At 37.2% G+C, this 27,851-nt stretch overlaps 1 long non-coding RNA gene across 1 annotated transcript in view; it reads left to right on the forward strand.

Annotated features, from left to right (window-relative positions):
- The first annotated feature begins 494 nt into the window (after positions 1-494).
- The window catches only part of LOC148089165 (uncharacterized), a 143,929-nt gene continuing 116,572 nt past the window's right edge, over positions 495-27,851 (forward strand). The window contains exons 1-2 of the long non-coding RNA XR_015713174.1: positions 495-543; positions 576-728. This is a non-coding gene — a long non-coding RNA (uncharacterized LOC148089165). The remainder of the gene's footprint in view (positions 544-575; positions 729-27,851) is intronic.

A 27,851-nucleotide genomic window follows, 5' to 3' on the forward strand; every position in this document is an offset into this window, starting at 1 on the left:
TTTGAAGCAGAAGTTACCAGTTTTTTAGTTCCTGCCTGAGGTCTCGCTGAGCATCAATCGCTCAAATAAAAATGTGTTTAATTTTTTTCATTTGTTGAGGCTTCAATATAATATTGACGTTACAGACGAGCAGTATAGAGGTATTTGGATGTTTTAAAGTGCATTTTTTGGAGGCAGATGAAGATGAGCTACATTAAAATTGACTCACATTTTTGCCTCGAACTTTAAAAAAGGAATGGATTAATCTAACAATAATCCCAACACCGAGTTGAAAATTAGTTTCAATTTTGGAATTTTTCTTTTCCATAATTGTTACAGAGAGCTTGCCTTTCTAACGGCACTAAAGAATAGTCTTACTTCAACTGTAAAGTGTCTTGAGATAACTTTGTTATGATAAGACAATTGAAATAAAATTGAATTGAATTTAAGTTTTTATGCATGTGTTTTCATCTCAGAGCTACTTGGGGTTTAAAAACATCTGACAACTCTCATGAACTTGAGGCCATTTGAATTTTGATCAAAACACAAAACCTTCCGTATTTAGTTTGTTAGGCTGAAAAGAAAAAAAAAAAAAGAAATATAGAGCCTCATTCTGTGCCAAGAAAGGCTCTTCTCATTACTCTCCCCAAGATGCCTTCAGTTTCCACTTCATGGCAGTGAGCTGCCATCCTTTGCTGTCATTTCCCAAAAGATGTGGGACAAAACTTTCATCAAAAAATGCAACGCGCGTTAATCAACTCAACAGTCCACTCCATGTCACTCCCTTTGCTGTCTCCAGCAATTTACACTTGAGGAACTCTTTCTTTTTTTTCACGGTAAAAATCGACTCCTCCTCATTAAAAGTAACAGCGTGGATCCAGTGCACACTCATCTTCGCAGATAACAGCAGTGTATTTTCATTCCTTGATTTTTAGCCTCCCTGGTTTGCGTGAAACGTGGTCACCTTGTATTGTGGAAATAATTTGGCTCCCTGTGTTGATAATTAACTAATTGCGTTTTTTTTAAATCCAGCCTCAGAAGAGAAAAAAAACCCAAATGACTCACTGGGAATTTTCAATTGAAATGAGTCATGTTTCCAAAATACCTTTATTTTTCAATCTATGGTTTAAACAATGTCTCTCTTTATTAAAATTAAAGATTATTTTACAGCCCAGGCATCTTTATAGTTCAACATTGCCCACGTTTTATTTCTCTTCAATTTGATTATAAACAACATCGTTTATAATTTGCTTCTTTAGGATTTTCTTACTTAGTTTTATTGAAGCCTTGTTTATTCTAAATTAAAGAAAATTAAGTTACCACTAGCATAGTGTCGCAAGGCACCTACTAGAGGTACAGAACGGTTATTTTCCATAATTTAAACATCCCTAAGTATTACTATATGGTCAACAATTTAATTCAAGATAATTCCTGTGAATCTAAATACATCAAACTGACAAAAAAAAAGAAGAAAAAAAAGCCATTGGTCAATGAAGAGAAAAGATGATATCATCAATTGTGCTCTATAATTACCATGTTAATAAAAATAGCCTTTTAAATTTCCACGTTTTTTTTTTTTAATTTAATTTACAACAAACTGCTTGTTTCATCATGAAGTTAGTGTGGTATCTGCACATCAAAAATAAATGTGTCCCTAAAATTATAAAAGGTAAATTAGTATTAGTATGAGTATTACCTTTTTTTTTCCAGTAGCTTCATGTCCAACAAAGTGAAAATTGAAATATTTTGTTTCTGGAAGGTCATACTAACTAGGTATAGGTTTGTGATGCTTCATGAAACTGTGTCATGTTGTTTTGAGTTCAGTAGGTGGTGCCATATATTTAAAAAGGATGTGATGTTTCAATAGAACGCTAGGAAAATAGTGCAGAGACCAATATCTAGTGGGCTCTAAATATAATCATGAGACCATCACTAGTTATAACTATCAATTTATTTAACTCAAAAAGTTACTTTGGCCGGCCCATGTCCATCCATCTAGAAATCCCACTGATCTCGGCCAAGTTGCCAGGCTACTAACAGGAAAACCGGCGCTAGCAAGAGAAAGAGAGAGAGATGGTGTGGAGATTCCGCCAACCCTATCATTGGGACAACCTCTGCCTCTGTAGGGGATGGTTCAAAGAATGGATGACCCACGGACTTTTGACATGAACAAATTAGTGTCTTACTTTTTTGTAATCCTGTCTGGTCATGCATGGCAGAGTCCATTCTCTGAGACGGGGTAGCTTTCAAGTTTTTTTTTGACATCTACAGATGAGAGCCAAATTGGGTAGGAGGATACACACTTGCAATAATTTCTTGCCCTCAAAATCATGGTGTCACAGTCCATCGTTGAAACTGTCCAACAGTAACTTTGAGCACTGGGAAGGTCTTTTGGTCCCGCTGGCCCAATTTGGAGTATTATATATATATGTATATATATATATATATGTATATATATATATATATATATATACTGCAAATGTACATTTTAAACATTATTAAACATACTGTATTTAGGTATATTCTATTTAAATTATAATCTATTATATTTATTATTATTATCGTATTGACATCTGTTGGTTTAGCTTTATTTTTGCTACTGGCACACCAGTGGTGGTATATGACCATCATTGGCAATCCGTGGCGTGTCTCTGGCATCACCTGATCAAGAATGGCAGGGCCACATTCTCATGGAGGCATGATGAATACACAATTAAAAGTACATGGTAAAACTAAGTGTTTACTTATTTGGGAGTTTTGAAAAATGTGTCCAAGTTAATTAGTTGTGTCATATAAGAAAAAAAAATATGATAATAATAATTTGTATTAAAAAAAAAAAGAAATACATAGCTGAATTCTACCATATGTTTTTTTAGTATTCATTTTAGCATTAATCATTAAACCATGGTGGAAGTGAAAAAAGTAATTAAGAGAATGGGGCCTTGCCCTTTTTGACAGCAAGTCAAGTGATGCATATTCTAAATCAAGCGAGTGTCCGGAGACGCCACAGGTTGTCAATTATGGTCACATTCTGCCACTGGGGCGACGCTACCTGACACCACCACTGGGAGGATCTTGTTGAGGTGTTGCTCAAATTTGTTTATGCTTTTTTCTTGACCTTCCCTATATGCAGGTCACATTAGGCATTAATTACTATATTTGACTGTTGCGGCCCACATGGAAAGTGACCATAAATCAGGTGATCTCATGAATATGAAAGTGCTATTTTATTAGGTTGTCTGTAATCATAGCACTTTCTGTCAACAGTCTGAAGAGAAATCAAGAAACCATCTGAATTCGAAACGGCAGCTTAATCCAAGAACACCCAGCAGCTGCCACAGACGACTTGAACCCTGTGCCAAAGATCAGTTCTCTGCAAATTACCATAAAAAAACAACAAGACTTATCTGCCCTTCACTCTTGTGAAAAATTCCTACACGTATTTAAATGATAATTAAGTGTTAAGTTGCTTATTGAAACGGTAACCCGCTGGCCAAGAACCTGCTTCATGGAAGACCACTTTCCTCAAAAGACCAAATAAGCGATTGCCCTTAAGCTGACAGACAGGCTACATTTAAGCCAATGAATAGGAACTAACCAAGGAAAACTGTGGCCCCACTCAAACGGTGTCAAAAAGTCAAGTGTGTTACGTGTTATCTCAACGTACTTCCTGCTGCCCATTAGCATAGCTATTCAGATGGCATGAGGCACGGCTCACAGTGGGAATAGAAGGAGGTAAGCCAATCTCGCTTACTCTTTATGTCTTTCACTCACTGTTCTGTCTCTTCCCCTCCTCCTTCATTCATAGCTAATCTGCTAAGTCCCAAGGGACTGAGTTCTGAAGTGGCTTTTGTCTTTTTGGTTTTGTCGTAGAAGTGGGACGTTCACCTGCTGCAAATAATTTGGAAAAAAGCCATAGTTGTTCCTTTGTGGTCGAATACTTGCTGCCCTCTATTTTGTTTCAAGAGTTTGTTGTGAATTATTTCTACAAAAATCTAACAGACACTACTTATTGTAATCTGTTCATTTTTTTTAGAGTTATAGGCAAAAATGTGTGTTCATTTGTTAGTGTTCTTTGTCCAAAATGATCAACTTAAAAACATCCAAATACCTCTGTGATGTTCATCCATCTTGTTGTCATACCTTCAACAAGATAATTTCCTTCTGGAAAAACATAGCTTAAACTCTTTAATTTTAACCTTAACCCTAACAATTCCTCTTGACAATAAGGACGTAACAGACATAGAAAAGGGAGCATCAGCCACTACATTAGAATGAAGTAAGTTATTTATATTTATAGAGCGCTTTTCCAGATCAGGGTCACAAAGCGCTTAAACAATCAATACAATAATCAATAAAATATATATACTTAAAGGGTCAAGATAACACTGAGAACAACACAGGAAAATCAGGGAAAAGCCTACACGAATAAAAACGTCTTAAGATGTTTCTTGAAGGAGTCAGTAGATCCATCAAGGGCAAAGAGAGAGGAAAATCGTTCCAAAGCTTAGGAGCAACAGCCTGGAAGGATTTCTCTCCTCTGGTCCTGAACCATGTGCGAGGAACCATCAGTAGATTCTGATCTACAGACCTCAGAGCCCGAGGTGGGGTGTAAGGCTGGATCAGATCAGTGATGTAAGGTGGAGCATGACCACGAATAGCTCTGGAAGTATGAACCAGAATTTTAAAGTTGATCCTGAAAGAAACTGGCAGCCAGTGAAGAGTTTTAAGGATCGGAGAAATGTGAGTTCTTCTACAAGAGCGGGTCAGAATTCTTGCTGCAGAGTTCTGAATAAACTGCAGGCGAGACAGCTCCTTCTTGTTAAGACATGAAAACATGCATTCTTTCTATGACACTAGAGGGAACAGATTACTCTGGAAATAATTGCAATCTTAGTCGACATGAGGGTGAGTTGTAAATGAGTGAAGTTTGATTTTGGGTGAACTATCACTTTAAGATTGGACACCGCTCTATGGCCGATCCCAATGTCTTAGCATAACCCTAGATGACTCTTCATAAGGCACTGCAACAGATTTGGCTCCTCACGTTTTCACAACATTATTTTCCTAAATATACATCAATGTCTTCTTCCGTAAGGTTATTCGAGTCTAATTTGTTTACTTATTTGGAGTAATTAACAAGCTGTTAATCAGTCTTATGCTTTAGGCCGTAATCATTGCACCCTGCCAATGTGTAATTACTTCTAAACTAGAGAGTGCAATCATGTTGGCAAGTAACAAGTCGCATCGATTTAGCCGGTTGCCCCTCGACATGTCAATGGCTTTACCACTTTTTTTTTTAACTGGCTATTAAAAAAAACAAAACCTTCAAATGCCCTCAAACATGTCTTTATACAATGAGTGTTTCCCTGTTGCCATGTCATATTGATCCCTGCCCTCCGTTGTCCATCCCGCCCCTGATGTCTTCTCGATAAGTGCATGGATCTGTGATTGATTTTACCATTGCATTTTCTTTTCGCAGTCATTATGAGAGAATTTGCAGAAGCCATAATAGGATCTGATGGCGGTGAGTGTTCACAAATCACTTTGCCATTGAACTGAAACTGAAATCAGCCAGCTTCGATTGGCATCTTTCTCCAGAGCACCTCTCTTCTAAACGGATTATCTGAATTATGGCACTTTCATAAACACTTTTTATGCTACTCCAGTTCCAAAATCTGCACATTTGTGAGAAGGGAAGGCAGTATATGGGAATTTAACCAGACCCATGTCTTGTGCAGTTTTATCAGTTGTCTGATGGCTTTTTTCAATTATTTGCAAATGCCTCATCCCGCCCCATTCCTATTCCCTCCCTCAGTCCCCTCTGCTGATGCCACGACCTTTTTAGCGGGTGCTTAAACAGATTAGCTGTTATTAAGAGCTATGCACCGCTGATGACTCTTTCATGAGGTAGGGCCTCCGTCCCACGGGGAATTGAGATTGGAGAGAATGAGTTGGATGCTGGGAAAGGGAAATAGAAAGCCCTTGGCAAATAGACAAGCATTTCATGATTCTGAGTTTCTGGCACCGGGGTATGAATGTCACTGGAGAAAATTGTTCTGTGGGATGTGAAAACGCATAATTCAGATCGGTAATGAAAAATCCAAGTAAAGGGCATCAAAATAAGCAAGTAAATGAGAGGGTTCACTTCACAGTTTAATAGAAACAGAGTAGAGACACAGTCGGCATTACTGATGGTTATTTTTAAATGAAAATAAGTCTGAGGGGTACAAATTGTCCATTTCAGTCATGGTTGCAACATGACTTCAATGGATTTTTCTTTTTTTTTTTTATTAGTTGACAACATGATCATGTTGTCAGGTACCACTAAACTACAACACCAATTGCCAAGAAAATAAAACGAAGCAGGAGGAAATGGTGGCATGTTTCGTTGTCTTTTGTCTTCTTAAATTCTAGTGAACAACACCAATTTGGTCTATCCACCACTATAACATGAGTCTCCCACTCGAGTCTGCCCTGTATCCCTGCCGACCCATGGGTCAGTGGGATCCACTAAGCTGGTTAGCGAGACTCACCAATCTTCTAACAGCCCACCCTTTGTGTCTCTGCCCAATTGCCTGTGACCTAGAAACCTACACTCCAGTAGCGCATAGGCCTTTAAGCAAGTATCTGCACCTGTTATCCTTAATGTTTTTTGATTTTGGTGTGTTGCTCAGGACATTAACATCCAACAGGGACCTGTTTATACCTCGACAAATACAACCTATCTTAGAGTTTGAACCTGTTATCTGGAATATTCCCATCCTAAAGTAACTTAATGTTAATCCACCTGACTTCTGACTTAAATGGATGATCTCTCATGCCGTCTCCAGATATGAGGGTCATGCTAGTTTTAAGTATTCATAATAAAACATAATAAAAAGTAATCCACCTTAGATACCCAGGAACCTGACTAGAAATATTCAATGGTCCCTCTTTTTTAGGAGATAAGGACTAACACATTCTTTGCGCTGATCACTTTCCTTGCCTAGTAAATGGATTCAAGATTATTCCACACATTTTTCTTCATGAAAGATGCCCCTTGTTTCCTCCACTTTAAGATGCCACCTATGACTTCCATCTCTGAAATAACTACGACCAACGAATGGTTTACTTGAATAATAAATGGGTGACATGACTACACTTTTAAAAGATTTTAAATATTCTAAAAGTATATGTGGAATATAATATTTTAGGGTTTCTTATTTCAATACTCACCAAGAACATATCTAGAACAAAAAAGTAAATTAGGGTTAAACTTAGAGACATAGTTCTCTCTCAGTTCAACTGTTGATTTGCTGTTGTTGACCAGCTGCGACATAGTTTATCAGTGTGCTTCACTGTGTGTTTGTGAGCAATGAATCCAGTGAAGTGAACATTAGGTCAATGGATCAATACATTGATATACAGAGTATGTTATGTGCTCTGGCAGGAGATGTTCATCATTGTGTTTTTTTTATTTATTTATATGATTAATGTATATTATTTTGCTGTCACCAAATGTCTCGTGTCTCCCAGGATGCAATTAACAATTTCTGGCATTCTATTGAGTACTTATTTATAGTCCGCTGTGGTTTGAAAAATCATTGAAGCGTTACACTTATCCGAAGAGTCCCTGAGATTACATTCATTATAAAATGAAGGATTTACAATTCCACATTGTAATTATCTCGAATGACTATACCAACAGATATCCCTTTGTGCAGTCAGGTAGCATCTCAACCGTCACACTGGTTAATCATGGTGACACTATTGTCTGAGTTAATTTGGAAAATAATAACAGTATCTGGAAACCCGTCGTGAAAGTTTGTTTTGTTTGTGTTGATGCGTTCCAGAAAATAGATAAAGCTATTAGATCAGGTATTTCGGTCGATGGCCACATTTATGTTGGCCTTGACATGCAACGTTGACGTGTAAGTGATAGATGTGCGATTAATTATGGTAGAAGGGACACATAAATAACAATATTTATACTATACCTGAATCAGAGGCTTTTATAGGAAATTTCTTGTATGGATTCGAAGCAGTCGGTTTTGTGAAGAAAAAAATGTTTGGAAAAGACGCCTCTCGCCCGATAGTCTCCAGCTCCCCCCCCGCGAATAAGCAGGGAAAAAGCAGCAGAAAACGAATCAATGAATGAATATAATGTGCTGACCAAGGTTAAGGTGGTAACCTGGCAACCTCCAATGGTGAATTCCATAACATAATTCCTTTTTTTCCCTTTTGTTTATTGGGCAAACTTCAGGAAGCCAGGGGGATTATGGGTAACTCACATACTTTTCTGTTGTATGTTACTCATCTAACCACTCCAACGCAAAATAGGTTTAAACCTCGTGTTTCTCTTGGTCGTAACCTTGACCCAGAGGCAACACAAGGGATACCTCAAATATATTTGTTTTCCTCCACAGGGTCACCTTGACCAAAGATAACAGAAGGGTTAATAATCCATCCCCCTAAAGAAACACAGATGATGAGTCAGAGAACAAAGTAGAGATTTCCTTTTTCTTTTTTTTTACTTATCCGCCCTTGGGTTTGCTTGTTTACATTAACGCTTCACTTCAGTGCAGGGTATCCTGCATACATTTCCTGGGATGTTGTTAGTATTTTAGTCATTATTTATGGAGTGTTGTTGAAGTATTTTTCATCTGCTCGGTCAGCTGGGAGCTTTTTTGCGGTTATTCGTTCTAAGATAAACTGGCTGCAAACAAGCACCCATAAGGGACATAGAAGGGACAGAGATTGTAAAGCTCCTAGCTGGTTCCCTTTAAGGTGAAATTATTCAACCCATCAAATCAACTTCTGAGTTTTGTGAAAATGCCTTGTAAAAAAAAAAAATGTCTCAGAGCAAAGCCATCAGAGACGAATCAGCTAGTGACCAAAGGGAAATGTAATTCAGAATAAACCCTTATCACCGAATATGACAAGTCCCCTCCTGCCAGAGGGGTCTGATGGCCAGATTTACCCCCTCGCTCTGACAACTGTAAAAGGTACCATGCATATTGCTATAATGAGGGCCAGACGGGAAATCATCTTTGCCCTTCACATTGCACTTGAGGAGCAAAAATAAAAACGAATATCCTGGTCACATTTTTTTTTGTTGTGTACTGAATCAATATGTTTACTTTTTTGTTCCAGTGGACACACAAGAAAAATATGATTTCAGTTTTTGTTTGGTATCAAATTATATGATGGGTATAATATAGAGCAGGGCTATTTTTGACTTAAAGGTGAACTAATGTGTAGATTTAAGTGTATCTTAAATGGATCTTGGACTCTATTGTACTCATCAGTGTGTGTTTGTACAAAACTCTCTTTTTTTAAATTGAAATATTAGAAACTGAGTTTAAGCCCCGCCCGCTGACAACGCTTTTATTTTTACGTATATTTAGTTGTTGCTAATTCAGTAAATGCTAAATGATGATTGCCTGACATGAAACAAATCATAGGTTTGAAAGTGGTTCAGAGGTTTTAATGATCACAAACTACTGATCCTCTATATCTGAATAAACTGCAATATTGAGGTCATTAAATAATTTAATTTCCTATCAACCTTATCGATTTTGTTTCACAGGAAAATGTATTTGACTTTAAGAAATAGTCTGTGGTGCTATATTTCTCAGTGCCAGCACGATTAAAAAAAAACATGCTTTGTTTACAACCTTAGCTGGATAAATACAAGCAACTTATTGAATTTTAAATGTTAAATGGAGGGATTATTATAAAGAGTCATCAATAATTAATTTGACCAACTTTGGATGTCATGAGCACAAATCAGCAGTGTAAACGTGGAATGAGCCTCCATGCAAAAAAAGAGTAAGATCCTATGACACATGGCTCGTTGAGGGAGAGGAAAAATGGTTGGTTATATTTTTCCTTTGTTGCTCTTTGCAACCACTGACTTTCAATATCTTTGTGATTGCTTGACAAACTAGAAAGAAGATCCAATCAGACCGTCTCTTTTTTTACGGCACTTTCTTTATATAAATGTCAGTCATAAAAATGACAGAAAACCTGTATTACCCTAACAGACAAAATGTGCGAAAGAAAAAATAAATAAAAAAAGAAAACGCCGTATGTGTGTGGAAGTCGCTGACGTGTTATTTGTGGATTCTATTTCTGTGAGTTATACTGGTTTGTTTATTGTTCTGCACTTGTGCGGCAGAACACGGGTCAATAGGAGTGCTGTGCTCTAAAACCAATTTAGACGTTTCATGCCGTGCGATAAACCATCATAGAGGAGAGCTCACAAACTCACAGTCTCAAGGCAGATAATCAAAGTGCAAGGTCAGCGAGCTAGTTTTATACTTGACACCATAAGTACTTGTCAATGGCCCTTCATCTGTGCACAGATGAAAACAAAGATGTTTTTGTTTCATGTTTTCAAGTGTGCTCGCCGCTTTCAAGTGAGGAGGTTATTTCTTCCTCTATTGTGCTTGATTTGTTTTAATCCGTTATTTTATGTCTGAAACGTTACCCTTTTTCACCAGATTCTCCTTTTTTTTTTTCGTCAGGTCCATTCTCACTCTGGATCTTCTCCTGGTTTTCTGCAGCTCTAGTGGTGACACTTTGATGTGGGCTGAGAATGTGACTCGTGCCTCCGCTAAATTTAATCATATTAACTTGTTAACCATGCTTCCACCACGTGACGCACACTGACAAAAAAAGAGGGATTTTTTTCCCCCCCAGCTCTCGCTTTCTCCATCCATCCACTTCTTAAACAGCAATACACTTCTGGAAAGTGACAACAAATCTTTGGCCTTATGGTTTTATTTAATGTTTAATTTGCACGACTTTGGTAGACGGTAGTAAATGGTTAGTTTGGTCATATCTACGACCTCGTATAGAAATGTTTCCTGTCCAGGTGGGGACGAGAGAGTCCTCAACGCAAACTGGAAGGCGACAAAAGGGGACAAAGGATAGATTACCGTATTTTCAACGGAGGACGGAGATTATGAGGCGCACTATCAATGAATGTTCGAATTTAAAATGCACTGGATTAGAAGGTGGAAGTCAGTCAATTAATCTTAAATGAACACGTTTACTTTTTAACTTCGTTCAGTTTTAACACGTAAACAAAAAACATGATTTTTTTTAGTTCATTTCTTGTCCACAAATCGTTCAAATTCTTCTCCATCTTCAGTTTAAAAGTTGGAGAGTGGCGTAAGTCTTGATGTGTTCACTTTCTGTCATCCACTGCTCCCACGCATCTCGCACTTTACCTTTGAACGCCCTGTCGACACCAATATCTAGCGCCTGGAGTTATTTATGTAATAGCGAGCATAGCGGGGTAAAAGTTGATGTCGCGTTGGGTTGTGTGTTTTGATGGGGATCTGCGCGGCAAGAATGAACTTTGGGAGTTGTTTAATATATTAAGCATCCCTGCTTATAAGGCGCACCGTGGTTTTGTTAAGAACAATGGTCCCCAACCTTTTCTAACTCAGGGCACACTTTTAAGTCTCAAAAACCTTTACAGCCCACCTCTGACCCCATAAATACGAAAGCATATTTGAAAATGTTTAATATCCTTTTAAACTTAACAAGATTTAACATTTAAAAACATTACCTTGTGTTTATTTTTATTTTTATATAATTACATCCATACTCCCACAAAAAAATTATACCATTTTGGAAATTATTTTGCCGCCCACTTGCAATACCTTCCCATAAGGTTGGGAATAGACAACGGTCGCGGGGAGACTGGAGCCTATCCCAGAATCATAGGGCGAGAGGCAGGGGACACCCTGGACAGGACGCCAGTCTGTCGCAAAGACAGACAACCATTCACACACACACATATGGAAAATACATTAAATGTAGCACAGGATGGGGAGGTTCATCTTAAGTGAACAAGGGTTGGTAAAAGAACAATCTTAATTAATCAACTTGGTTCAGCCAAAGCCATATGAGCCACAACGATGGATTGGATTTCTTTTATCCTAGGATGCCTCCCTGACGATCCCTCGGGAGGTGGTCCAGGCAAATGACAAAGGAACTTGAAGAAGATCATGTTGAAGAGATTACATTTCCCGTATGACTTGGAAACGCCTGAATTTGTTTCTCCCGAAAGGAGCTGGAATAGGTTTTATCTGAACAGGCTCCTACTCCTGTGGCCCAACCCAGGGTTATCGATAAAATGATGGATGCATGGATGAGTTAAAGGTAGGTGATGCTAGCAACACAACAATCGCTTCTTGACTTCTTTCCAAGTTTGTAATTTCAGGTCAGGAGAAAGTGTCCCACGCATGCTTTGCAGGACGAAAAAGCTCCCACTGGCCTACTGAGTTTACGCTTGTTTTCCTTTTGTATTATTTATAAAATTAACAAGTAATAATCATTTGGGGGTTTTTGCATCAAGCATTTACTCTAATGATCAGAACTGGCGAAATATACAATTTAGCTTATAAGTTATTATATAATAATAATAATAATTATTATTATTATAATAATTATAATAAATATAACAATTTTAATGTATTTATTTTAAAGTGTTTCAAGAATTTCAGAAGACTAAAGGTCGCTTCACAAAAAAATCATATATTTAATATAACATAAATAAATATATTTTTTAGTGGCTGCACTATATATATATATATTTATATATATATATATATATATATATGATAGATAGATAGATAGACAGACAGACAGACAGACAGACAGACAGACAGACAGACAGACAGACAGACAGACAGACAGACAGACAGACAGACAGACAGACAGACAGACAGACAGACAGACAGACAGACAGACAGACAGACAGACAGACAGACAGACAGACAGACAGACAGACAGACAGATAGATAGATAGATAGATAGATAGATAGATAGATAGATAGATAGATAGATAGATAGATAGATAGATAGATAGATAGATAGATAGATAGATAGATAGATAGATAGATAGATAGATAGATAGATAGATAGATAGATAGATAGATAGATAGATAGATAGATAGATAGATAGATAGATAGATAGATAGATAGATAGATAGATAGATAGATAGATAGATAGATAGATAGATAGATAGATAGATAGATAGATAGATAGATAGATAGATAGATAGATAGATAGATAGATAGATAGATAGATAGATAGATAGATAGATAGATAGATAGATAGATAGATGAGCTTAGGGTGTTTGTGCAGGAGCGGTGGAAATGATTCCTGTGATGAAGCAGACAGAAGGGCTCTGGACACTTTTGTGACAGTGAGCTGTAATAATGGAGGTAGGGAAATGACAAGGCTGTTAAAAAAAGTGGTAAATGTTGCGTAGGTGAAGGTACGTAGACTGGGTGATGTTATTGGAAAAAGAGAGAGGTGGATTTGAGATTGATTTGGAGAGTGTGTAAATGAGCATAGCCTAGTTTACTCTTGTTTCTCGTTCTTTTTTTTTTTCAGATTAATCCTTTTCTTTTCAGATTTTTAGACAGAAACCTTTGTCTATTTTAACGTAGCGTCTGGAGCTCAGTTGTCTTCGTCCATAATGACGCACTTAAAAGCGTACTGCTCGTCTGTAACGTCCATGTTGTATTGAAGATCTAAGATCCCAGTCTCTCTATAGCAGGTATAGCTGTTATATTCTGCTAAAAACAACCTAATATACAGACTTGTTTCATTTTGTCGAAACTATTTCTAATTTCAAGGCTTCATTAACATTTTTTTAGCAGGTATTTGGATGTTTTTTAGGAAATAGTGTTGTGTTGTGTTGTTTAACGGTCAGTAGGTGGCGCCCTCAGTTTAAAAATGATTTGACGTTTCATAAGAAGGAAGGAAAATAGTGCAAAGACCACCATCTAGTGGGCTTTGAAAATGATGACACTGCTTCATGAAGCTTCATCAAACCATAATACTATAAACCATAATACCATAGACCATAAAGGATGATAAGGTTCCAAGGTTGAGTCAGTACTTGGGTGACTTAGGTAAGTCTGTTAAACTGAGCCTGAGAAACCTGGGTTATTTATTTGACAAAGACATATATCTAGTACAAGACTGAAGAAAACTGACTAAACTGAGAAAAACCTCTAAATTTAGGATCTGGAGCTTATGATCCATGCGTTTTGTCTTCTTGTTTAGACTACTGTAATGTAATTTTCATCTCATAACAGTTAAAAAAAAAGTACAAAACTCATCAGTGAGAATTGTGACCTGCACTGGTTGAAGAACTTACATTCCTCAGATCCTTAAAACTTTTCACTGGCTACCAGTTTCTTTCAGGATCAATTTTAAAATTCTGGTTCTTACTTTCAGATCCATTCATGGTCAGGCTAATCCTTACATCAGTGATCTGATCCAGCCTTACACCCCAGCTCGGGCTCTGAGGTCTGTGGATCAGTATCTACTGATGGTTCCTGAACACGCTCTCGGACAAGAGGAGATGCATCCTTCCAGGCTGTTGCTCCTAAGCTCGATCTTCCTCTCCCTCTGTATTTGATAGATCTACTGACTCCTTCAGGAAACATCTTAAGACATTCTTATTTGTGCCTTTACTTAATTTTCTGGGACCCCTGTGTTCGTCTTATGTGTCTTGACCTTTTAAAGTATATATTTTAACTGTGTATTGTTCATGATTGATAAAGCATATTTTTTTTACCCTGGTCTAGAAAGAACCTTTACTTACTTACCTTCACTACCAGTTGCTACATTAAAATGAACATACATTTTTGCCTTTGACTCTAAAAAGAAACTGATTACTCGGAAAATAATCCGAACACTTAGTCGACATGAGGGTTAGTAGAAAATGAGGTGATGGTCACTCTAACTTTCTTCAAAATAATATCCAAATTAAGAACCAATTGTTTTTGCTCTTACTTCACCACTGTGTAGTGTCATTGACGGTGAAAAAGATTGAGTGATAGATCAGTGTGCCTGTGTCTGGGATGGAAATAAAAAAATAACACTGTGTTGAAAAAATAATCACCTGTGAGTGTGTAAATGTCACGGTCAATGTTCAAAAAAACAAAAACAAGATATGTCTTGATTACAGCTGATGGGTTTATTTAAGGAAGGTCAGAAACAGCAAGATAAGACCTGACAGGAAGACGGGAAAGTGATTTTTTTGACACATATCAGACCCGCACACAAACGGCCGTATTAACAAGCGTGTGAAAGAAAACGGGAATAAAATATTCATCTAAATATACAGGGAGTGAAACTCACCGACGTTGTCCTTCTGATGGTCCTGGACGTGCCCGTCAGTGTTGATGTGTCAGAAAGAGTCTGTCTGTCAGCAGAGAAAACCTCCCTGTAGCGACGTGTCAATCTGGAGACGCTATACTTCAGAGGATGTGATTGATGAATTTGAAGGTCAAAAAATAAGCAGATGAATGACAGTTGTTCAAGCAGATGGAATACATGGATCGGCATTAGCAGGCGAGTGTCTCTCCAAGGGATTGTTTGCACTAATTGGTACGAACATAATTAAATTTATATATTTGTTTAGTTTTTTTTTGGTGTTGAAGGGCTACTTGTCCTGTGATCAGCGAAACACTCATTATTTTGGGATGCGTGTGTGATACCAGTGGGTTTCTGAAATGATGCTTTGATTATTCAAACCCTCCATAATCACAGTTTTGCATGGAGTTTGCTTGACGATGGAGCTTTATCACTGTGTGAACTTCTGTTTATCAGGGGTGTAACTATTGATAAGTCGCTGGTGTGTCGGGCTGTGATTGCTTTTTTTTTCCCCCGTTGGCAGGCCGCTGATAATTTGCATCTCTTCCCGCCTTTGCCTGAAAGAATATGTGTTTATTTTTGTCAACATTCCAATTACATCAGACCAATCAGTGTGGTCACAGCCCAGTCATCTCATCTGGACATATCAGCTGTGTCAACATCTGCCCTCATCTCTGGCTGTCACAGTGATTGTAAATCTATCACTCAATCTTTTTCATCGTTAATTACACCCCACAGTGGGGAAGTCAGCAACCCTGGAGTTGGATTGGACGTCCATTTTTTCAGTCAAAATATACATTAAAAAAAATAAAGGCCAAATAAAAAGCAAGTAAGTAAGTAATAGTCATTTGTAAAATGCTTTTCTTGACCAGGGTTGCAAAGTGCTTTAACAATCAAAAACAATACACAGTTAAAATATATACTTTAAAAGATCAAGACACATAAGACAAACACAGGAGTCCCAGAACATCAGGGGAACGCCTGAACAAATAAGAATCTCTTAAGTTGTTTCTTGAAGGAGTCAGTAGATCCATCAAACACAGAGGGAGAGGAAGATCGTTCCAAAGCTTAGGAGCAACAGCCTGGAACGATTTCTCTCCTCTTGAACGGAAGTGTGTTCAGGAACCATCAGTAGATTCTGATCCACGGACCTCAGAGCCCGAGCTGGGGTGTAAGTCTCATCAGATCACTGATGTAAGGAGGAGATTGACCATGAATAGATCTGAAAGTAAGAACCAGAATTTAAAAAAATGATCCTGAAGGAAACTGGCAGCCAGTGAAAAGTTTTAAGGATCGGAGAATGATGTGAGTTCTTCTACAAGAGCGGGTCAGAAAGGATAGTCCAACCAAATTACACTAATTCTCTACTCACCCTCACGTCGACTCAGGGTTGGGATTAGTAATGAGTAATCTGTTAGACAGAACTACCTGAAAGACAGAAGAGAAGGCAGCGACAGCACAGTAGAGAACATTTGAATAATTTGATTACAGGATGACAAATTAGTCTCTCTGTGGGGGATCAGTGACACAGGGAACTTGAAAGAACAATTGGGCCGAATAAAGACGACTTCCTGGACGGGGAATTTGACTTAAAAACAGCGAGCCTTCTACAGCTCGGGACCATTCTGTCCGGGACTGTCAATCTGTGAAGTTGCCAGAAGAACTCGGTCCGGTGGATCGTTATATGAAGCTTGAATTTTCATTGACTTGAAGTGGCGAATAAAGCGACCATCACATTCTCTGGATTGTTCATCTTTCTTCACAAATCCAAGTATAAGACTCAGGACGGAAGTGACTCCGTCTTCAGATCCTTTTAAATCTGTTCCTTTTTAGATTCATAGTGTTTTATATATATATATATATACTGTATATATCTATATAGTAATATAATTCTAATAGTAGAATGGAAAGGGCTTGTGATTTGTGAAGTGTTTCCTGCCTGTGCAGTTAGCCTTAAAGCTTCTGCTACAAACAAGATAAAAATCTAGACTTGTTTAAGTTTCTTCAGATCAATTCCACACATAACTTCGATATAATATGGACAGACAAGCACCACAATCCATTCCTATTTATAATTATAGCCAAACATGCATGTTCATTTTAATGTAGCAAAAAGTCACTTAAAAACATCCAAATGCCTCCATACTGCTCGTCTGTAACGTCCATCTTGTATTGAAGCCTCGACATTAGGAATTGTTGATTTATTATTTTTCTGAACAATCCCTCTTTTCAAGGCTTCAATACAATACAAGATGGCCGTCACAGACGAGCAGTATGGAAGAAATTGGATGTTTTAACTGTCTTTTTGAACAAGCTTAAGACAAAGACAACTGAGTTCCAGTCGCTACATTAAAATAAACAAACTTTTTTGCCTATAACTCTAAAAAGAACAGATAACTAAAAATAATCCCAACCTTTAGTCAATATGAGGGGGAGTAGAAAAAAAATTGAATTACATGTATATTATTGTAAGGGCATCAGATGGTTATCAATCAAAATTTCCATTGACTTTTGTCCTTACTTTTGTATTTTAAACGGAATAGACTCCATTGAGTTTAATCACCGGTACACACACTGTCTGAACTGTAGCATTCATGTTATAATGATGTGTCGTGTTGTGAAAACAATATATACGACTTAAATAAACATTTTATAAGCATTTCTTCTTGTATTTCAGTCGATTTTTCCAATAATGTTCATGTTAAAACTGCAAAAAGAACCCCATTTAAACATACATTTCCTAAACCTGGATGACACCCTCAAAGGTGACAGAATTATAAAAAGAAGGCACCAGCATAAATTAGGATTAAACGTGGGTAATCCTGCCCAAAATGTTGGAGGTTGAAAAAAGTGTAGGATAAGAAAAGCCCTGCAATGAGCAAGAAATAAAACAAACAAAACCATTATCTGTTGACGTGGGTTGGGATAAAGACGACTCCTATGCTGAAAAGGTTCAAAAACAGTATGTATTGTTTTAATCCTGTCAGTGGGAGCCTTCTAATCCCTTGTTGTGAACATCCCAGAAAGGCGTGCTTTTCGCGGCCACAGCTTATCCTTGTTTTACTGGCCTTTAGGACTTGTAATAGCAGGTACAATTCTTGTGCCTTGGACAAAACAAATACAGTCAAAAAGATTTAAAATATTCTGGAATATACGGTAATAGCAAACCACAGTTGTGACAACTTTAAAAAGGAAATTAATAAATAACAACACTTTGAAGTCATTTCCATTTCAGAAGCTCTGTCACAGTAGAAAAACAGCAGAATATGAATTCACTCTGATACAAATACAGCCTTTAAAGCATCTGAGCTTTTTTTTTTCATTCCTGGTAGTTGATCTAAAGCTGATTTTGGGATGTTAAGAGGATGAAGTTCTGCGTAATGCGATTACATTCTCTTTTAAAGTTTACAAGACAAAAGAAATGCATCGTTTTAATTCACTTTGGGACTTATTCCTTTAATATAAATGGACCAATTTTTTTGGTTTTCTATTCCTGAATCTTCGGATTACTTGTTTGTTATTTCAAGAAACCTTTTTATTTTTGTAACAACAACACAATCCCGATTTAGCTGTGTAGGATGTACCCACTCTTACCATAACTATACATTTCTGAGTTATGTGTCGTTTTTTTTTTAAAACATAACCCTGACAATGAAGTTATCTTTTTTCATATTGGGAACTTGCTTGAGATGAACCACCGTCTTGTGGTGAATATACTTGAGGTATATTTAAAAAAAAAACATTCTCAGTTACGGCTCGACAAGTCCTTTTGGATTTTAGAATACAAAATTACTTTGTTAATCTCTCTTATTTTTAAGATACTCTAGGAATACTTTTCAGAAAGCAATTGTTATAATAAATATGAGGTTTGCACTTAATGGCGACATGCAGAAACAACCAAAATAGAACATTGGTTAAAACATGCAAGTTTACTTCATGGACTAACTTTTTTTTGCATAACTTACATCTATATATTGGTCCATTAAGTGCTTTAAAGTTAAAATAACACTATAACACTGAGTCAGCAGCCCAATACTTAAGGTAAGGTAAGGTAGAACTCGGTTGATCCCTCAGGAGGTATCCTTCGGGAAATTGTGTTTTTTCCAATAGCCACAGCAAATACAACAATTTTTCACAAAAAATAAATCAAAATAAATTAAGAACAAGAACAAAGAGAAATAAAGAGCTAAAGAACAAGATGATACAATCTAATAAAGAGAAAGAACAAGATGATACAATCTACTTGAGGGTCAATCTGCTCTTCTACTTGACGAATTTAGTTAATTTATTAACAAATCCTATCTCCCTATTCAACACAACCACTGAAGAGAGGCACTTTTCTGTAAATGTGACATAATTTAATTCATTTTTGACCTAGTGAGCATAGAAAGAGAGAGGATTCCAGAATTTGAGCCTTTTTTTTCTTTTTTTAAATATGAGAAAAATGAAAAAATTAAGTGCGTTATTTTGGAGCAAGAGGAACCTAAGCTCCAGTCACTTCATTAAGACGACAAAAATAGTTAAATTTGGGTTTACCATTTACCATACCATGGGTAAACCATCAATTACAGACAAAAGGCACCAAAAAAAACACGCAAGTTTACTTCATGGACCACCATTTTTTTTTTTTTACAACTTACATCTCTCTATCGGCCCATTAGTTTTGCAACAGATGCTGGTGCATGCAATATTTCTGACAAAAACTTTGTCAACGAATGGTCAAACACATATTAACGGAATCCAAACACGTTTTAACATATGTCAAACATGTTTTAACATTTTTCAAATCATGTTTTTCTACATAATTCCAAATACATTTTGACATACAGTGGGGAGAACAAGTGTTTGATGCAATGCTGATTTTTGAAGTTTTCCCCCTTACAAAGCATGTAGAGGTCTGTAATTTGTATTTGTGAGGGACAGAATCTAAAACATAAATACAGAAAATAACAGTGGGTGATTTTTAATTAATTAATTTCCATTTTATTGCAAGTATTTGATCGCCTATCAACCAGTAAGAATTAAGGCTCCCACAGACCTGTTAGTTCTTCCTATTCTCCACTTATTACCTGTATTAACTGTACCTGTTTGAACTCGTTACCTGTATAAATGACACCTGTCCAAGGCAAAAAACGTTGATTTAATTATCAGAGAAGGGAAGAAGTTCTAGACGACGGTCAATCTGACCCGGTCCGTCCCTCAGAGTTAAAGGGTACATGTGACACAAATGACAGACATCTGCGTGCTTTGAAAGAGGGAAAAACTTTAATTTAGTGTATCAAATACTTGTTCACCCCACTGTATTTCCAATAATCTGTGTCGTCATTACAAGCACGTTAAAGTGTTCATTAAATGATGTTTGTTATTAGGTATTTTGAACATATTCATGATCATTTGTCACACTGTGTGATTTAGAGATGGAGAGTGGAAATGTGGCACTTTAGTCTTGCAAGGTTTCTGAAGAAAGTCAGGAATTTGCAATAATATTGACCACAAATTCTAATCTATTCTTTTTAATTACACTGTAGATAAACAAATGCGAAGCAGCGGGAATCGAGTTCAGATAAATCTCCGATGATGCCTGTTTAGAGTTGAGAGACACTGCATACAAAATACATTAACGACAACAATTGCACATCTTGCTGGTTTACTACCAATTCCTTACGATAACAACAGCTAAGCCTGCCTGTAAGGCAAACTGAAATAAAGATTAAATCATGATTTGCCATTATAAAATTAGTGTCAAGCGACAAAGACAGTCTCAAATCCGATGAGACCTGTATTCATTCCATCCCCTCTGGAGGTCTTGATAGCGTCTTGCTCCGGTTATGATGTCAGTGGGTCATTGTGGTTTATGGGATTAAGCCCCAGAGCAAGTCACAGGCTGTTTAAAGCGAGGACAAAATGGCCTCTAAATTTAATTAATGCTGCAAGGGGGCACAATAACAATGATCGTTATCGTAAAAAAAAAGGCAAGATAGTGTTGTTCTGGTGATGGTAATATTCAAGCTTGTATCCAGAAAAGTGTAGAATCCAAACAAAAATGGTGAAAAGCAAGTCTCAGAGTAGCTTACATTTGATAAGATGGCAATTTTTTCATTACAAATTAGCTCCAAAAAACTTGTGATTTTTTAAATAATCAAAATGTGTGCTTCGGCGTAATTTTCAAACTTCTTTTTGGCAGTGGAATAGAGACGGTGCTTGCATTCATTCTCTTAGCTTTCATTAATTCCCTTAGTAGTTCGCAAGTATGGAGAGAACTATTTATTACGACTGATCACCTACATAAAAAAAAAAACCAATTGATTCAGCACAATACTTTTAGCAAAGACAAAAGATTCACATCAACTGTAGTGTTGTGTCTGGGTCAAGGTGACCCGGTGGCGGAGTTAGATCAAAACTGATTTTCTCTGACCATTTGCAAAAAAATAAAAAAAATTCTACCATGTGTTTTTGTAGTAATGATTAGGTTTACATCTAGTCTGCTCTTATTCAATAGAAAATCACAGACAAATTTGATTTGATTCAAAACATATTTTGCCTATTAGAAAAAAAGAAAAAACAACTGTGTTGAGATAATATCATTACTAACAAGAGAAGAAGTCTTGATTGCAATAAGACGCTAAGGGCCTCATCCATATTCATTTATGTCTTAACACCTTTCTTTATGTCTGTGTCTAAATTAATTGTCATTTTCAATTATTTTGAACCACTTATTAACTAAACATGGGTTTTGTTGTGTCAGTTCGTTATTTTTCAGTTCCCAAAAACGTCTTAGGACTTCATGTAGTGCATTGCATTATCCAAATTGAAGCTGATACTTTATATTAATGTTTGAGTGTTACCTATTGTGGCTTTAAGTGTTAATTTTTCATAGACATCCATAGGAACGCCGTTCATATCTGTATTGCAAAACAAAAAAACAAATGAGTCCCGACCTCACCGCCTTCCGATCTCTTAGCGTCGGATTGGAGAATCCATCATTGCAATTGATGAAAACACACTAACATCTGAAGTGCTTTTACATTCTTTGGTTTCATCTGCTATAGAAAATAAGATATTCCAAACGGGAGGTCAATCCTCTCTCTGTTCACAAAGACGGATTAGCAAAGTGTAAAAGTAGGATTTTCTCGGGCTAAAACTTCAAATCTGCCAGCACAACTTAAGTGGATTGTTTTTCAATATTGAGTGGCTTTGTGATCTCTGAATGCAATAAATCAACAATGTGAAGCTGTATTATCAGCTCCCCTAGTGCATTATTCACGAACATGTTCTGGAGTGTAGAGGTGGGTAGGAAGTGGATTTAGCTTGAGCAGAGGAGATATATCATTATATTTTTTTAAAGGTTTTTCTCCTCGTTTTCTACGCCTCAGAATCCATCACGGAAATGTGGGATCAGCTTTTTTTTGGGTGACACACTCTGCGTCAAAGAGAAATGCAGTCTGAAGTCAAACGCGTCGCATAAGGATGATGCACGGAATCTGCATTTCAGGTCGTAGATAATGTAGTATCACACGTTCACCAGCCACATTGACGCATGCATTAAATATTTTTTCCAAAAAAACGCACTGTGCTGAGTCGACACTAGAGTAGGCATTTGTTTGAGTTCATCCCGAAGCTCCTTGACAGCTTGTACAGCACTTTTTTCCACTATATAAGATAGACAAATCTAATAAATGTCGTAGTTTAAATTCTAGGTGGGATAGAAATACACATCTATATATATATATATATATATATATATATATATATATATATATATATTGATGTGTATAATTCTATCCCACCTAGAATATATATATATATATATATATAGATGTGTATAATTCTATCCCACCTAGAATTTAAACTACGACATTTATTATACATATATATATATATATATATATATGGACCTAAAGTCACCCATTTGTCATCACATGAGACTTTATTGGCAAAGAAAATGCTTAATTTTTTCTCACCATTTAAATGTGTTGCTCTTGATTTTGTTCCTTTTACTTATTCATTCTTTTTGTCATTTTTTTTGCAAAAAATTCCAGCTCATTTTATTGATACTCCGTGGATGAAAAGTTTCCCCTAAAACGAAATTGGAATAGTATATATTTCTGTAGTAATGACCCATTACCCTAGGATTAACTCATATAAGTATTAAGTCTAAGTCAGTTAGGAATTATATACATAAAAGTTATCTGTAAAATAAAAAAAAGTTACCCCGAGTAAATCCAGCGAAGTACGGGAAGAACGTACAAACTCTACACATTTGCACTAACCACCATTACGCCTAATAAAAAAAAAAAGTATAAATCAAAAGATATGGACACACCGTTAGAGAAACACTTTCATCACCATCATCAGAAAAGAAGATTAAAAAGAACTCTTGCTGGTCCAAAAAATTAATTGAACCATCTGTCTTTTTTTTTGGGCCATTTCACTTTCCCTATCATCTTCGTCACTTCTTACCTTAAATCAAACCCGTTTCTCATCAAAAGACTCCAAATGAGTGGAACAAATAGCTCTCAGGCATGCACAGACTGGTTCATGAGTCATGGCAACTGAAATCAGTTTGATCAGAGGCACAGACAACGCAGGAACGCTTTTGACTGAAACCCACTCAGAGTTCCCGCTGTAGACACGGAAAGGTCTCTGGTGCTTTTTGCAGAGGTGTTGATTAGGAAACAGCTCGCGGCACTCTTTTGGAGGAGCCTTTTATTCTTTTCCTTATGTATTCTATTTTGTTGGTGCAAGTTTTTTTTGTTGAGCTTATGTTCGGGTGTTTGTTTGCAAGCTGTCTTATTGTTTCCCACTCATTTTGCCTGGTTGGAGGTTCTGCTAACTCAAAACAAATCACATCATGTCATATATTTCAATTTTTTGTTTTTGTTGTTTTTGACTGCTCTGACGAGGGAGCAGGCTGCGGCAGAAACCAAAGAAACATAGAAGCATATTGAATCAGGCAAAGATAAAAAAAACTTAAATTAAGCGTCAAGTTCACGCTGTCGACGAATTAAAGTCAAGGAAGACAAGTAAGTGAATATATATTTCATATCAATTTGTTGGGTTTTCTTTTTAAAATCTAATCAAACTTCTACAAAAAAAAACGAAATCAAAAGATTTTGATTAAATTCTTAGGATCTTTTGCCTTTAGGTTTCTTTAAGATTATAAAGCACAATATCATTCATTCATTTTCTGTAGCATTCAGGGTCATAGCAGACCCTATTGATGTGCTGATGAAGCTTCATGAAATGGTCATGTTGTTTAGAGGTCAGTAGGTGGCGCCATTAGTTTGAAAATGATTGTTGACGTTGTTGTTGGTGGTCGTATCAACAGATCCTGCTGAGAGGGATTCCGTAAATTGACTGACAGGGTGGCGTTAGCATCCGTGAGGACTAGGGTGATGTCATGAGGTGGGGCATCCAGGACAACTTCTTGCAGCTGGTCATAGAACGCATCCTTGTCAGTATCCTGGGCGACCTCAGTTGGTGCATAGGCGACAATGACAGTCATCTTCCCATGTTTGTGAAGAAGGCGAGCTGAGAGCAGTCTGTCGGAAATGGGTTTCCAGTTGATAAGTGATCCTATCGGACGTGTGGGAATGGCTAGGGCTACTCCGTAGAGTCCGGTTCTGTCCTCTGGGCCACTCCATATCAAGGTGTGGTCTCTAACGATGGTCTCTCCACGTCCGGGCCATGGAACTTCGCAGATGGACAGTTCATTTGACAATAAAGTTGCATATCCTGTGCAAAGGAGAGTCAGTACGTTCCAAGTTGCAATACGGAACTTATTTCTCGCTTATCAGTAACGCGCAATGGTCGCTTCCAGGAGAGGTCAGTCCTATGTCTTCTAGTAGGTTTTCGATACAAGATTTAGTTTCGCCATGACAGGCAGTGAACCCGACGCTGGCGTAGTCAGCTGGTGGGGCTGCCACCTCATAGCATAACTGACTTGCTGAAGGTCCAGCCACTCATTCGAGATTACAGAGTAGGGACGATGCACCAACCCCAGGACTAGGAAATCAGTACATTCGGGCTCTCACACCACGACAAGGAGCCGATGTTCGGGCATCCCAGTGAGAGATTTTTGTTCAAACCATTTTAATCTATTGTATTTTATTGAATGAATTTAGTCTAATTCCACTCGTATTGTTTTTTTTTATATTCTATAATTCCAACACAACAATTAGATTACAAACTAACTAATACAAATAATTATACTCACTGATAAGATGCATCTTGGACTTGATAGATGTGGATATGAAATAATGAATGCCGAAATTGCAGGTTATTATTTTTTTAATTTCACGTCTATAGTCCTTTAGCTGCAAATAGTCTTGTAAACTTATTAATAAAATTGATGTCATTTAATGAATAAATTAATTTTTACGATTTTTAATTGCAGTTTCTTAATCATGATACCAAAGTAATGAATACTTTCAAAGATATTAAATATATACAATATATACATATAAATGTGTCCTTGGTCCAAAAGAAAAAGGCTGGAACCCCTGCTTTAACAAAAACATCTGTAACCTTGCACATCTTAATCTTTGTACTCAAGTCGAGTCAACAGAGGATAGCCAGGGAGAGCTTCTATTTTATGCAGATGACACAAAAAAAGTACAAATAGGGCTATTAATCTATCAGAATGCTCTATCTACCCGATTCACTCTCGCACGTTTCGCACACAACACGGCAACATCTCTGGAGAAAAGTTGATAACGCATTTGAAAAGCCGTCTCCATTCATTCTCATCTCTTTTTAATACCTTCTTCTATCTGGATTCTTCCCCTTCCATTCCTGCAGCTGTTATTTTACGAGCTTGCAGAGTATTTGATGCCTTTTTTTCCAATTACTGGATAGCACCTTATACAGTCTGGATGCCATAACAGGTTTATTTTCCCTCCGAGACACGCCGGCATTCGGCAGGTGTGTGAGTGATCACGTTATGGGATCATGTCAACTGATTCTCTCACTTTGTCTTCTTTCTTCTCCTGCCCTGGTGAACACGGCTGACTGACGAATGTCCATTAGGAAGTGTTCTGCTTCTCCTTTCCTCTGGTGTGTGTCACAGTGAGTGCTTGCCAACTTGCCTTTGCGTGTGCATTTACACCCGCAACAGCTTTTGCAAAGCAGATGTGTCTCCGACTTCTACACAAGAGGTTTGGCTGTGTGTGTGTGTATAAGTGTGGTTGTGTGCCCTTCACACTGCTTACGCTTCATTTGTCAGTTGAATGAGACCAGAATCTCCGTCTATTCACTAGAGAATCCCTCGGAGTCCTACTTCAGTGAGCGCTCTTATTGCTAACCCAAAACTGATTGGCACGGACACATTCATCGACGTTTGAATATGTTATTTTTTGGGGGGTTTATTTGTTTGTTTATTCGCATTGGTTTTATTTTTCGAATGGGATTATTTTTTCCTCAAGGCTGGTCGGTAGTTGCTTGCAGCTTCAAGCTGTTTGGGTCAGTAGTGACAGTTAAGGTTAAAAAGGCCCCGGGGAAGCTCCGGCTTAATCATGACTGAGGAAACGTGTCCAATTTCTGTGCCATGGCAAAATCATTTCTGTTCTTTGGTGTTTTGTGGACAAGACGTCCTTCATAATACCCAGCCATTAACTATAGACGAAGGTTGTTTTTATCAAAAGATCTACATAGTAGTTAAAGTGATAATCCATCCAAAATACCAACTTCGCTCATTTTCCACTCACCCTTAATTCGACTTCTTTTTTAGAATAATAGGCAAACATTTGAATTTGAATGTACAACTGGACCACAGTTATCTTCGTCTTCCTCTAAAAACTCCCAAACACCCAGTAGACTGAAAGCGCTCGCGATATTTACCCAGAGTGCTTCCTGTCTGTGTTGGCCTTTAAGATTCTGCTACAGACAAGCTTAAAATCTCATTTAAGTTTTTTTCAGAGGGATTATTCATGCTGAGATAACAACATAAAATGGACATTCCAGACAAGCACCACGAAGGTATATACTGTATATTGACCGAAGAAAATGTAAATTTCAATGTAGTGACTGGAGCTCAGTGGCCTTCGTCTTCATCTTCGAAGCACTAGCGATATTTACACAAAATACCTCATGTCTACATAGCTTTTTATTCTTTAAATGAGCATAGAATAAATAATTGTTTTACTTTTTCTCTTGTTGAGGCTTTAATACAAGATAGACGTTACATACGATCAATATGGAGGTATTTGGATGTTTAAGGTTTTTATTTTTTAGGACAAAGACAACTTAGCATAATTTGTAAGTTAAAATGAACATACATTTTTGTCCAAAACTCTAAAAAGGAACAAATTACTCCTAACTAATAATCCTAACTCTTAGTTGACATAAGGGTGGATAGAAAATGAGTAGAGTTAGAATTTTGGGTGAAATAAATTACAATCTTTCTATCAGGACAGGAGTTAATTGAATTTTTCTTAATAAGTTATGTAGCTGTCCTGACTGACAAGAAAGTGCATGTTAGCCGCTGTAGCCTTTAGCTAAATGGGCTCGGTTTCATCGCCCAAATTATAACTCAGTCAGCTTCATCTCCACCACTTGAGCGTGTCATAGTTCCGGGTCTAGCATTTTTTTTTCTGGCTCCTTTTTCTCTCCTTGTGTTTTGGTTTGTTGAGGCTGCTGAAAATTCCACAGTCAGCACTGCAAAGTCTTAGGACCGAGGTTTCCTGAATGCAGCGCGAGT

Source organism: Callionymus lyra, chromosome 1 (genome assembly GCF_982586985.1).
Source record: "Callionymus lyra chromosome 1, fCalLyr1.hap1.1, whole genome shotgun sequence".
NCBI classification, from domain to species: domain Eukaryota; kingdom Metazoa; phylum Chordata; class Actinopteri; order Syngnathiformes; family Callionymidae; genus Callionymus; species Callionymus lyra.